The 14,868-nt window shown below is 36.2% G+C and overlaps 1 protein-coding gene and 1 long non-coding RNA gene across 3 annotated transcripts in view; both read left to right on the top strand.

Moving 5' to 3' along the window:
* The window catches only part of LOC138912343 (kelch-like protein 10), a 250,872-nt gene that overhangs the window by 26,840 nt on the left and 209,164 nt on the right, over positions 1 to 14,868 (top strand). The gene's annotated exons all lie outside the window — the stretch shown is intronic.
* LOC138912584 (uncharacterized) lies at positions 8,518 to 9,734 on the top strand. 2 transcript variants are annotated; one of them, XR_011418129.1, is made up of 3 exons: positions 8,518 to 8,908; positions 9,175 to 9,361; positions 9,426 to 9,734. It is a non-coding gene; the product is annotated as an uncharacterized lncRNA (long non-coding RNA). The 2 variants fall into 2 exon arrangements; XR_011418128.1 differs by having other exon boundaries at positions 9,171 to 9,361; positions 9,426 to 9,732.

Below are 14,868 nucleotides of genomic sequence, written 5' to 3'. Positions count from 1 at the left end.
ACAACCATCTTGTACGCTCTTCCCCAAGGGTCGTTCTCGAGTTCGTCGCATAGCTTCCAGTAGCATTCCCTCTTGCTGTCCCTGATCGATAGCTTAAGTGCCTTCTTCGCAGCCTTCTACGTTTTGTTGAGGGATTCCAGGTTCGGTGTGCCCCTGGCACGCTGGACCAACCTTCTTGCCCGCAGGCAGGTCCTCCGCAGACTCGCGATCTCCTCCGTCCACCAGTACACAGGCGAATGGTCCTTGCGGAATGTCCTTCGCTGGTCCATGCTTTGATCGCAGGCTTCCTCTAGACGAGCTGCCAGCTTGTTTGCTGCATCGTCAGCCGTGTCCCCATCGGAGACCGACAAGCCTTCCAGCGCTCTGGCAAAGACTTGTGTCCTGAACGTGTCCTGTCGGTAGGCCTTCCTGTGTACAGCCGGCGTCAGTCTGTTGCTCGCTGTGACGCCAAAGGTCAGAAGTATGGCTTCGTGATCACTGGCAGAGTACACATCGCCTATCCTCCAGGATGTTCGGCTGGCTAAGGAGCTGCTCACGAACGTGAGATCAATTATGGATCCACCACTGGCTCTGCTAAAGGTTTGCTGGGAGCCCTCGTTGAGCAGGACAACATCAAGCGAAGCCACGGTGTCTGTGACAGCGCGTCCCCTGGCGTTTGTAGATGGGCAACCCCACTCCTCGGCCCAGGCACTCCAACCACCACTTTGGTTTTCCCTCGGTGGTCGCTGCAGAGGTCGTCCATGATCCGTTCGAAGTCCTTCGCGGATACGCTTGGGGCTAGGTAGCAGCTGTACACCCAGAAGTCTCCAATTTTTGCTCGGACGAACCCATTGCCCGCCCTGATGTTGGTTATCTCGAGCCCGTCTCCGCCGCAAAGCCATAGGGCTGCCGTGCCATTTATATCAGCGGCCCATCGTCGATCGTTTCCGACCTTGTAAGGTTCGCTCAAAATTGCCACCTCCACGCCCAGCTCTCGAACGGTCTGCATGAGCAGATTCTGAGCCGCCCTGCAGTGATTCATGTTTAGCTGAATCAGTTGCATGAAGTCGATGTTGTGCTACCACCACTGCAACCGGAGGGGCATTTTTTGCTGCCTGTCTGATGCGTCGTGTCCTTTATGCCCGCTGTGGCGCAGGTGAGGCACCGCGGTTCCTTGGAGTAGCCTGCGGCCATGTGGCCCGGCTCACCGCACTTGAAGCAGTTCCCGCTCCTGTCGATACGGCTCTTGCATCTGATCGCGATGTGGCCTAGCTCCAGACACTTGAAGCACCGCGGTGGACCGCCCAACTCCCGGATCCGGCATAAGGACCAGCCGATCCTGATCTGCCTGTGGCTCCTTTCCTCCTTTCCATTTTTCCTTGAGGAACTGGCAGGCTGAACACGACCGTCTGTGTACCAGAAAATCTGGGGCGGATACTGCGAATCTTCACCTTTCTCGCATCTATTCCCTACTGCTTAGCGATTTCAGCTGAAAGCTCCGTCTCCCTCACCAGCGCGTCGAGACCTCTGACCTCGAAGACCGTCACCTTGGAGTCCTCAGTTATAGCGCGGACCTCGGCGTTGCTGCCAAGGACTTGCGCTATGTTCTCCCTCATTTTGTCTGCGCTCTTCTCGCTTGCTTTGGCCACTTCTAGGAGGAGGTTGTCAGTTTGAACTGTTCTCGCCTCAGTCCAGACCTTCATGGTTTGCTGGGCCTTTTCCGCGGTATCCTCCTTGCGGTCCTTCTCGGCTACGTTCGGTGCGTTCAGCCACGCTCCGATGCTGGACTGTAGCTGCTTCATGCGCGCTAGCTTGGCCTTTGTAGCCATCGTGATGTGGCGCACCTTGCCATCGTTCACGCTGATCAGGACTTCGTCCAGGATCCTCCCTAGCTCCGACAGGTTGTCAAGGACGGAAGGCTCCTCTGTTGCCTTGCTTTTTTTTGGCGGCGTGTTCCTCTGAGCGTTTGGGCTGGTCTCTTCCAGGGCTCTTTTGGGGGTGTTGTTGTCCCCATGCTCAGTGGCCTTGTATGGCTCCAAGGTGCCGCCCGGCGTACGAACCGGGGATCGCATGAGCCAGCTGCTTTTCCTGAAGGCCAAGGGCCCTTCTTCGTTATTTTTTTCTTGGCTTGGTGCTTTATTCTCAGTGGCGGCCAAGTCAGCCACCGCCACATCGGTTTTCTTTGGAATGTTTTTTAGGGTCTCCAGAATCCTTCCCCTGGCCGCGGGTTCCCCCGCGGGTGGATTTCCACATTTGTGGCTGCCACCTGGAGTATTTTCGTTTTGCGAAGACATTCCTTTGAACATGTGCATTTTGGCCCAATGCGAGGCTGCATTTTATACCTGTTGCCAGGTGTGTTAGCTGCCGGCCATTGTGGCTCAGACGCAGACCACGCAGCCGCCCAGTATGGGACAGACGCTACGTGGGTTTTTCCAGACCGGGTACGTTTCCATCGCCGGCCAAAGATTTCCCTCCGACGTATTGGTGATGGAGGATATACCGCCCCGTCTCGGTCGCCAGAGCCCCGTTTTGGGTGTACCGCCTGGGCGCTGAGGATGGCAGTCAGTCAGTTCCATGACCTTTACCACCCGTGCGTACCTCGGCGGTGAAAAACGCCAAAATTCGTCCTCTTTGCCAAGGATCGCGAACAGCAGCCCGGAAAAGTGTGCTGCGGTTTTTGGCGCGATCCACAAGTGAAGCTCGTAGCAATTAGCTTCCGGCAGACAGCGATAGTCGCCGCCATAGGGGGCGCTGTGGTGCAAAGCTCCGTGTGTGCAGAGCTGCAGCGCTGCCAGACTTCTGTGAGTCGCCCGTTGACCAACACTGGTCGCAGCTGATTTTCACGATCAGCTGACGTGACCGGCGGAATTTTGTGCGGGCATCCACATTTGGCGGTGGGCTGTTGCCTCGACAGGTGAGTCCACGACGAGGCTTTGTGCGCCTTCTGACCACTTTTTGTTGCAGGTACACTGCCACAGCGCGAGTTTAAGGCGGAGCGCCCGCGCAGGCGGGCTACTGACCGTTTTTTAGGGGTCGACCTCTATAATAGTTTAGATTATCAATGCGATTTGAATTTTAGTTCACAAAAATCGGTTACAAAATGTCTTATGTAAGTGTGTTGTGGAAATGTAAATGAAATATTCTTTCAGCAAAAGGATATCAGTATATCTTACCACAGTAGACAACTCTTATAAGGGAAACCAATATTAATGCGAAGCAATGTTTTGCTTTATATATTCGACTAATTTAAGAAAAGACATTAAGAATGGCAATTCGATATTACTGCTTTTTACCATTGATATTTTGTTTCAGTATTTTTTTTCACATTAATTTTTCACCTTCATTATAATAATATTAATAACTAGCAGGGTCTGTAGCCCGCAGCTTCGCCTGCGGAAATTAAAATTGAAAATTAAGCATTGCTTTATCTTTGGTACTTATTTAAAATTTAAAAAATTCCTAATTTTTATTCTATAAACCGAGAAAAGATCAGAACTTTTTCCCTTGATATCCGTAAAAACAAAAATATTTTGTCCTTTGAAAACTACTTAAAAAAACATGTGTCTTATTTAAATATTTTTAAAATTATTATGGATTGTTTGCATAAGTTAACAGATGGACAAAACAGAAACAAACAGATTCCTTTTTCGACACAAATCCTTACACTAATTTCATTCAAAACATTAGTATTTTGTCCAAAACATATTATTTAAATATAGAATGTCATTCTGCGTTGAGCATGTAATTACATTCCCAATCCATTGCCATTAAAGCCTAAAAACATTATTTGAAAAAAAATTTCTTTAAGAAAAAAATAGATGGGATACGAATTTGATTAAATTTACATGTTAAAAATATTAAACTCTTTTTCAATTTCGGAGAGTTTTGACTATTGCTGTCTCGCTCTTACCCAGATAAATTTATGCATTTTTTTGTATGAATTAAGAGTGCAAAAATATGAATTTCAAAGCAGTACTTTATCGAAAACAAAGCAAAAAACTGCCAAAATATGGATTATCACGCCGCGTTAAGTTTGTAATTCAATTCCAAATTAGCGTTTAACGCTGGAAAAAAAACTTGTATTCTTAAAAAAAATTGCTAAAAGTTTTACATAGCTCTCCAACAACCAATATAATAATTTTGATTAAGATTTAAAAAATTTGAGGGAATATTTTTAATTTAAGTTCGCCTTGAAATGTTACAACCGCTTCAAAATGTGATAGGATGTTTATCCTTCGACAGTTAAAAAAAATTAATGTCTCCAATTCTTATTTTAGGCTTATTTTTATTTCATCAGTCCCTTAAAACAAATCCTGTTGATATTGGCCTGGCTACCTCGTTCTACATTTTCTATTTCTATTTTTTGTTTTTATACCCTTGCAGAGGGTATTATGATTTCAGTCAGAAGTTTGCAACGCAGTGAAGGAGACGTTTCCGACCCAATAAAGTATATATATTCTTGATCAGCATCACAAGACGAGTCGATCTAGCCATGTCCGTCTGTCCGTCTGTCCGTCCGTCTGTCCGTCTGTCCGTCTGTCTGTTTCTACGCAAACTAGTCTCTCAGTTTTTGAGCTATCGGGATGAAACTTTCCCAAAAGTCTTTTTTCTATTGCAGGTAGTATATATGTCGGAGCCGACCGGATCGGACAACTATATCTTATGGCTCCCATAGGAACAATCGGAAAAAAAAACTTTAAAAATTCTAGCTTCGGTGTTTTTTGAAATATTACCTTCTACTTTTGGGGATGTTATTTTTTAAATATATCTGAATTTCGAATTAATTATTTAAAAAACTATATCATATAGCTGCCATAGGAACGATCGGAAAATTAATGGAAAAGTAATAGGAAAGAAATTCTAGCTTCTTTGGTTTTTATTGTATTATCCCCTACTCTAGGATATGACTCTTTTTAAATATTTTCGAATTTCAATTTTAATTTGATCAAAATCGGACGACTATATCATATAGCTGCCATAGGAACGATCGAAAAATTAATGAGAAATATTAGAAAATTGAACATTTTTGCGATTTGTTAATTAATAGGAATGATCTGCAAGGGTATATAAGCTTCGGCTGGCCGAAGCTAGCTTCCTTTCTTGTTTAAAGATGCAATTTTAAAACTATTTATTTAAACTATTACAAACCAAATACTCTTGGCGAATTTGCTACCGGGGGGTTTTTGGAAGGTATCCACAGTAGACAACTATTATAAGGGAAACAAATATGCGGAGCAATGTTTTGCTTTATGTATTTGACTAATTTAAGAAAAGACATCAAGAAAGGCAATTCCAAATTACTGCATTTTATCATTGATATTTTGTTTCAGTATTTTTGTTTTCACATTAATTTTTCACCTTGATTATAATAATATTAATAACTAGCAGGGTCTGTAGCCCGCAGCTTCGCCTGCGGAAATTAAAATTGAAAATTAGGCATGGCTTTATCTTTGGTACTTATTTTAAATTTAAAAAATTCCTAATTTTTATTCTATAAACCGAGAAAAGATTTTATCAGAACTTTTTCCCTTGATATCCGTAAAAACAAAAATATTTTGTCCTTTGAAAACTACTTAAAAAAACATGTGTCTTTTTTAAATATTTTTAAAATTATTATGGATTGTTTGCATAAGTTAACAGATGGACAAAACAGAAACAAACAGATTCCTTTTTCGACACAAATCCTTACACTAATTTCATTCAAAACATTAGTATTTTGTCCAAAACATATTATTTAAATATAGAATGTCATACTGCGTTGAGCATGTAATTAAATTCCCAATCCATTGCCATTAAAGCCTAGAAACATTATTTGAAAAAAATAGATAGGATACGAATTTGATTAAATTTACATGTTCAAAATATTAAACTCTTTTTCAATTTCGGAGAGTTTTAACTATTGCTGTCCCGCTCTTACCCAGATAAATTTATGCATTTTTTTGTATGAATTAAGAGTGCAAAAATATGAATTTCAAAGCAGTACTTTATCGAAAACAAAGCAAAAAACTGCCAAAATATGGATTATCACGCCGCGTTAAGTATGTAATTCAACTCCAAATCGATTAGCGTTTAACGCTGGAAAAAAAATTGTATTCTTAAAAAAAAATTGCTAAAAGTTTTACGTAGCTCTCCAACAACCAATATAATAATTTTGATTAAGATTTAAAAAATTTGAGGGAATATTTTTTATTTAAGTTCGCCTTGAAATGTTACAACCGCTTAAAAATGTGAATGGATGTTTATCCTTCGACAGTTAAAAAAAAAATTAATGTCTCCAATTCTTATTTAAAAAAATGAATGCCAGAGATAGGATAATTTTAGGCTTATTTTTATTTCATCGGTCCCTTAAAACAAATCCTGTTGATATTGGCCTTGCTACCCTGTTCTACATTTTCTATTTCTATTTTCTATATTTATTTTTTGTTTTTTAAAGATGCAATTTTTAAACTATTTATTTAAACTATTACAACCCAAATTCTCTTGGCGAATTTGCTACCGGGGGGTTTTGGAAGGTATCCACAGTAGACAACAATTATAAGGGAAACAAATATGCGGAGCAATGTTTTGCTTTATGTATTTGACTAATTTAAAAAAAGACATCAAGAAAGGCAATTCCAAATTACTACATTTTATCATTGATATTTTGTTTCAGTATTTTTGTTATCACATTAATTTTTCACCTTGATTAGAATAATAATATGGAAGGCAGGTGGGCGGGGAAGCCGTGAATCAAATTGTTTAAACATTTGAATTTGTTTAAACAATATGAGCACGTGGAATAAAGAGCAAGAGAATCAATTGGTTTGAATATTTAATGTTCTTTTAATATTATCAATGCGATTTGAATTTTAGTTCACAAAAATCGGTTACAAAATGTCTTATGTAAGTATGTTGTGGAAATGTAAATGAAATATTCTTTTAGCAAAAGGATATCAGTATTGTCTAGAATTTGAATTTGATCGAATCTCAGTTCCTTAGAACGTACACACGCATATATGTAGGGGAGTGTAGGGTAAGGTGACGAACGATTCGTTTTTTGAATGTAACTTTTCTATCAATCAATATTTTTCAAAAGTGTAAACGCAGAAAGTTTCTTACATCTACTGAGCATATCCCTCTAAAATTCGGATTCGAAATTCCAATGCAGCCAAGTGCCACAGCGTTTGGCGTGAACTCTTCTTTTTTTGCACTTTCAAAAGATGTAGGGTAATGTGACGAACGATTTGTTCTTTAATGTAACTTCTCCAAAAATCAATATTTTTTAAAAGTGTAAAAGCAGAAAGTTACTTACATTTACTGCGCATATTTCTGAAAAATTTGTATTCGAAATTTCAACGTAGCCAAATCCCACAGCGTTTGGTGTAAATCATCCTTTTCACAAACAAAAAAAAAATTTTTTTATATATAATTTACGGAAAAGTTATTTTCGATACGGAAAAGAAAGAAGTAATAAGATCATACCGAAACTTACAAAAAAAAAATGTTCCAAGTGCAATTTTTTAAATTAAAAAAATTTTTTTTTTGTTTAATTAAATTAAACTGACCTCACTATTAAAAACAACAATAAAACTGCAGCAGTAAATGTTATCTGGTATTATTATATTTTTTTTTACAAATAATTAACGATAACAATTAAAATTCTTGAATAAAAAAAGTTCGTCACAATACCCTACAAAAAGTTCGTCACGATACCCTACAAGGTAGACTTGGAGCAAAAACGGTGTCACTCTCAAACGGCGCAAAAGAAAAAAACGCGAGGTACCAAAAACTGTTGATAAAGATCTCATGTATACGTGCATATATTTGCCTGATTTTATTTTCCACTCATCTTTGCTCTGGTACTGATGAAACACAAGTAAATTGAATAGGTTTGCTAGTTTGCGCACCACATTTTTAGCGAAAATTACCTCACGAACAAATTACGCGACTTCTTATTAATATTACTGTAAATACATTGTCGACACGATAAGGGGAGACGACTACATTTATTTGGAATTTTTGTCGTGACGTCATATGTGAGATTCGACGAGTTCGTCACATTACCCTACTCGTCAAATTACCCTACACTCCCCTATCTAATGGCTGTGTGTGTAAAATACGCATTCCCAGCGGGAATGTGAGAAGTTGGTTTTTGTGTTCTTGAAATCCTGTTCCTTTTTGCAGGCGGCGGTGTAGGGATAGATAATTTCTGAGCGCTAAATGAGGGTGGGTTTCTGAGTAGCATCAATATCAGGCCATTTATGCGCTGTGTGATTTCTGATTTACACCAAATGATTTACACCAAAACCAAAAGACTTGTTCTCACATTTAGTTTTAATTTTTAGTAATTTTAAAAGTCGTAGAAAAAATATTAATAATTGTTAATCAAAAAAATTAAACTATATAACATTATTATCATAATGTCTATAATGATAATATTAATTTATTTTACTCAACATTTTTCAAATAATAATAAGGATGAATGTGGGATTCAACCAAATTATAGAGAAAAGCCACGGTAAGACGATTAAAATATTTGATCACATTAATCAAGGAATTACATTAAATTACAAAGAAAACTATTGTTGCTTTTTACATTTTTAAACATTTTCTGTGAAATAAAATAATTTGATCGTCAGATCGTGGCCTAAGCCATTTTTAAGTGTTGTTAAAATATAAAAATTCGTGTTGGTGGTATTGATAACACGAAAAATGCCTAACATACCAATAATATACGTAACCTTTAATGATTACGGTCCCTGAAAAGTATTTTTTAAACGAAATACTTATTTGGCGCCAAAGTGTGACCGGACTTTACAACGAAATTTATATCAAATCTGCATTTAGTATTATCAAGTATATGATGCAGGGTCACATCATTTTTAAATTTGTTGGAAAAAGTGAAAAAAAAGTGAAAATAGTTAATTTTAATCTAAAAAACAATAAAAAGGTGAGTGATAAAATGAATTTTGTCTTTTTATAACCTTTATTTCAGCGTTACAAAGGTTAGTATCACAGATATTTTCCCCATTAATAAATATACGCCTCCGGATGCTATCTTCAACACAAATTCTGCATTTCAGTGACACTTGAAATGTTTTTAATCTTTACCAGTGGTAAATGGTATGAGGTGTTCATTAAATGGTTGTATAAATAGTACTTCAGTACTAACTTAGTTGTTTAACTTAATCAAAATATTACATTTATTTCAGCCAGGCCGACTGAGACTTCTTGGGACCAGAAGTGTTGCGCCTGCGTTTGTCATATTTTATTTTTTCTATTCATAGTTTTTGATATAGATACCCGACATAAAACAACTGAACAGAGGGTAAATGATCGGCCATGGCAAACCAGGCATAATTTCTGGAGAGATCCTTTAATTTTGTGCGGAGACCTAATAATGGTAATTACTCTTATTATTATTCCTGGTCTTACATTCATATCTAAATTATGTTTGATATTTTCAGAAGACAGACAAGAAATGGATATCTAAGTACTGCATTCGGCCAAGCAAAACCCGGGAATGCTTCATTAAAAATTTGTAGTTCCAATGCTTCGATAATAAATACACAAACAAATATTACAAAAAAACATGATTTTTATTGTGGAAAATCAGATACTGCAAAGCAGTGCAAAACCAAAACTGCGAGGGTCTGGAAAAACCAAAACTGGGAGGGTGTAGAAAAACAGATATTGCAAGTGGAGGAAAACCATAACTGGGTACGTGTGGAAAATCTATAATGCGGGAAGTCGAAAAACCAGTGGATTTTGTCCTGCATTCTTCTGCCAGAGATCCAGATAGAAACCTCATTTCCCCCTTACTTTTTGTGTCACCCCCGTGTATTTTGAAACCAGAGATGGAAGAAATGTAAGGGGTGAATGAGGTTTAGTCCCTTCCGCTTCTATGGAGAAACCTCTTGAAAATATGTTATTTTCCAGAGGAATTTTCCCGGTGGGTTTTTTGGATATATTTATTTTGTGCGTGTGTGTGTACATAGCAGCCCACCGGGAAAATTCCTCTGGAAAATAACATATTTTCAAGAGGTTTCTCCATAGAAGCGGAAGGGACAAAACCTCATTCACCCCTTACATTTCTTCCATCTCTGGTTTCAAAATACACGGGGGTGACACAAAAAGTAAGGGGGAAATGAGGTTTCTATCTGGATCTCTGGCAGAAGAATGCAGGACAAAATCCACTGGTTTTTCGACTTCCCGCATTATAGATTTTCCACACGTACCCAGTTATGCTCTTCCTCTACTTGCAGTGTCTGCTTTTCCGCACCCTCTCAGTTTTGGTTTTTCCAGACCCTCGCAGTTCTGGTTTTGCACTGCTTTGCAGTATCTGATTTTCCACAATAAAAATCATGTTTTTTGTAATATTTGTTTGTGTATTTATTAATAATATTTACAATCGAAGCATTGGAATTAAAAATGTTTAATGCCTGAAGCATTCCCGTGTTTTGCTTGGCCGAATGCAGTTCTTAGGTATCCATGTCTTGTCTGTCGTCTGAAAATATCAAAAATAATTAAGATATGAATGTAAGACCAGGAATAATAATAAGAGTAATTACCATTATTACGTCTCCGCACAAAATTAAAGGACCTGGTTTGCCATGGCCGATCATTTACCCTCTGTTCAGCTGTTTTATGTCGGGTAACTTTATCAAAAACTATGAGAAGAAAAAATAAAATATGACAAACGCAGGCGCAACACTTCTGGTCCCAAGAAGTCTCAGTCGGCCTGGCTGAAATAAATGTAATATTTTGATTAAGTTAATCAACTATATTAGTACTGAAGTACTATTTATACAACCATTTAATGAACACCTCACACCATTTACCACTGGTAAAGATTAAAAACATTTCAAGTGTCACTGAAATGCAGAATTTGTGTTGAAGATAGCATCCGGAGGCGTATATTTATTAATGGCGAAAATATCTGTGATACTAACCTTTGTAACGCTGAAATAAAGATTATAAAAAGACAAAATTTATTTTATCACTCACCTTTTTATTGTTTTTTAGACTAAAATTAACTATTTTCACTTTTTTTCACTTTTTCCAACAAATTTAAAAATGATGTGACCCTGCATTATATTCTTGAAAATACCAAAAGAAATACCAGATACATTTGGTGTAAATTTCGTTGTAAAGTTCGGTCACACTTTGGCGCCGAATTAGTATTTCGTTTAAACAATACTTTTCAGGGACCGTAATCATTAAAGGTTACGTATTAGGCATTTTTCGAGTTATTAATACTACCAACACGAATTTTTATTTTTTAACAACACTTAAAAATGGCTTAGGCCACGATCTGACGATCAAATTATTTTATTTCACAGAAAATATTTAAAAATGTATAAAACAATAATAGTTTTCTTTGTAATTTAATGGCAATCCGTGATAAATGTGATCAAATATTTTAATCGTCTTACCGTGGCTTTTCTTTATAATTTTTTTTTGAATCCCACATTCAAAAGAAATACCAGATACATTTGGTGTAAATTTCGTTGTAAAGTTCGGTCACACTTTGGCGCCGAATTAGTATTTCGTTTAATCAATACTTTTCAGTGACCGTAATCATTAAAGGTTACGTATATTATAGGTATATTAGGCATTTTTCGTGTTATTAATACTACCAACACGAATTTTTATTTTTTAACAACACTTAAAAATAGCTTAGGCCACGATCTGACGATCAAATTATTTTATTTCACAGAAAATATTTAAAAATGTATAAAACAATAATAGTTTTCTTTGTAATTTAATGGCAATCCTTGATAAATGTGATCAAATATTTTAATCGTCTTACCGTGGCTTTTCTTTATAATTTTTTTTTGAATCCCACATTCATTCTTATTATTATTTGTAAACATTTTGAGTAAAATAAATTAAAATCATCAATAAATATTATGATTATAGACATTTTGATTATAATCATTTAAATTAATTTATTTTATTAAAAATTAATAATATTTTTTCTACGAATTTTAAAATTACTAAAAATTTAAGATAAATGTGAGAACAAGATTTTTGGTTTTGGTGTAAATCAAAGGGTTTTTTAATATTATAAGTTGGTGATTTTTTTTGTTAAAAGAATTATAATCGTAGTGACATAGAATTCACACAGCGCATAAGTGGCCTGATAGCGATGCTACTCAGAAACCCACCCCCATTTAACGCTCAGAAATTATCTATCCCCACACCGCCGCCTGCAAAAAGGAACAGGATTTCAAGAACACAAAAACCAACTTCTCACATTCCCGCTGGGAGAGCAAATCATTGTTTGTTTTTGTTTTTTACAGATCCAAAGTTTGTCGATAACTCAAAATTTGAAAACTAATAAATAGTTTGCTTATCGGGCTTTTGCATTTTAAAAAACAAAAGCAATTTTAAGGAAAATTTCGACTGTAAAATTCAGCTTAATGGGATTTCTGTAAGGTCTACCGATATTTTAAAATTTAACGTTTACTTTACTGTTTAAACATTTGAATTTGTTTAAACAAAATGATCACGTGTAATAAAGAGCAAGAGAATCAATTGGTTTGAATATTTAATGTTCTTTTAATATTATCAATGCGATTTGAATTTTAGTTCACCAAAATCGGTTACAAAATGTCTTATGTTGTTGAAATGTAAATGAAATATTCTTTTAGCAAAAGGATATCAGTATTATCTTGAATTTGAATTAGTCAGCTGCAATTCACACACACAAACGTACACACGCATATACATATGTATCTAATGGCTGTGTGTGTAAAATACGCATTTTTTGGATATATTTATTTTGTGCGTGTGTGTGTACATAGCAGAGCAAATCATTGTTTGTTTTTGTTTTTTACAAATCCAAAGTTTGTCGATAACTCAACATTTGAAAACTAATAAATAGTTTGCTGATCGGTCTTTTGCATTTAAAAAAACAGAAGCAATTTTAAGGAAAATTTCGACTGTAAAATTCAGCTTAATGGGATTTCTACCGATATTTTAAAATTTAACGTTTACTTAAGATTTGCGATATAATCGATTTTTTTTGGCTGTGGTATTTTCTAACTAACTTAGTACTTCAGTACTAACTTAGTTATTTAACTTAATCAATTTAATCAACCGAATTTTGGGGCACTTTGGGGTCGTTTTTTGTTTTAAAAAGTACCCCTTACGCGGCTCCTAATTATTTTAGTAATTACTGTGATTTTTCTAGATTTTTAGGTCAATCCGTTCTGGGTGGAATTTGCTACTGACCGTTTTTTAATCAAGACAAATATTGATATAGATTTAAACAATATTTTTTGGACAGAGTACTAATGTTGTGAAGAAAATTAGTGTAAGGATTTGTGTCGAAAAATTAATTTGTTTCTGTTCTGTGCAGCTGATACCTTACGCAAGCAATACGAAATTTAGAAATTTTTTTGCAAGTTTTTTTTATATATTTTAAGTAGCCTGCATAGGACAATATACTGTTGTTTTGGCGAAAAAAAGAAAAAAGTTATGATAAAATCTTGTCTCGGCTATATGCTAAAAATAATCAGTTTGTAAATTTAAAATAAGTAGCAAATATAAAGGTATGCATAATTTTTAGTTTTATTTCCGCAGGCGAAGCTGCGGGCTACAGACCCTGCTAGTATGTATATGTAGGAAGGAGGAAAAGTTTGGTTAGACATACCCAGCGGGAAAGTGAGAAGTTGGTTTTTGTGTTCTTGAAATCCTGTTCCTTTTTGCAGGCGGCGGTGTAGGGATAGATAATTTTGAGAGTTAAATGGGGGTGGGTTTCTGAGTAGCATCACTATCAGGCCACTTATGCGCTGTGTGATTTTTATGGCACTATGATTATAATTTTTTTAACAAAAAAAATCACCAACTTATAATATTAAAAAATCCTATAATGTACACCAAAACCAAAAATCTTGTTCTCACATTTATCTTATCTTTAGTAATATTAAAATTCTCCTTCACTGCGTTGCAAACATCTGACTGAAATTATAATACCCTCTACAAGGGTATAAAAACAATAAAAAGGGGACTGATAGAATAAATATTGACTTTTAATAATCTTTATTTCAGCGTTACAAAGGTTGGTACCACAGATATTTTCGCCATTAATAAATGTACGCCTCCGGATGCTATCTTCAACACAAATTCTGCATTTCAGTGACACTTGAAATGTTTTTAATCTTTACCAGTGGTAAATGGTGTGAGGTGTTCATTAAATGGTTGTATAAATAGCACTACAGTACTAACTTAGTTATTTAACTTAATCAAAATCAGTGCTGCCATCACTCAGCTTGAAAAACGGGACAGATAAGCCACAAAAAACAGGAAAAAAAGGACAAAAAATTTAAGAAAAGGACAAAAAAAAGGACAAAAGTAAATGTGCCTACATTTTTCTGTTTTTACCAATGGGTTATATATTTACTTAATATAAATGGATTTTAAATAAAATTTAATTATGTAATGATCTACTGCGCCCGACTCACAACCTTCTTTGTTTGATCATTTTACCATGGTCAATTTTTGTGCGTATACGTAATAATCTAAAGTTATTATAATAATTAATGCATTTCAAGTAACTATATTCGTAATACAAAAAAATTAAATATCTGCGTCAAACCCGAAAAAGAGTCGTTCAAATCTGAATTTTTTTTCTGACAAAAAAGCAGAGAGTAAAAATCAAGAAATTTTTAAAGTGATTTCCTCTTTTTTTTGCTACAGAAAAAATCGTAGGGGAGTGTAGGGTAAGGTGACGAACGATTCGTTTTTTGAATGTAACTTTTCTAAAAATCAATATTTTTCAAAAGTGTAAACGCAGAAAGTTGCTTACATCTACTGAGCATATCCCTGTAAAATTCGAAATTCGAAATTCCAATGCAGCTAAATCCCACAGCGTTTGGCGTGAACCCTTCTTTTTTTGCACTT

This window comes from Drosophila takahashii, chromosome 2R (genome assembly GCF_030179915.1).
Source record: "Drosophila takahashii strain IR98-3 E-12201 chromosome 2R, DtakHiC1v2, whole genome shotgun sequence".
In the NCBI taxonomy this organism is placed as follows: Eukaryota; Metazoa; Arthropoda; class Insecta; order Diptera; family Drosophilidae; genus Drosophila; species Drosophila takahashii.
The sequence above is the reverse complement of the archived record's forward strand: the minus strand, read 5'-3'. Positions and strand labels throughout refer to the sequence as shown.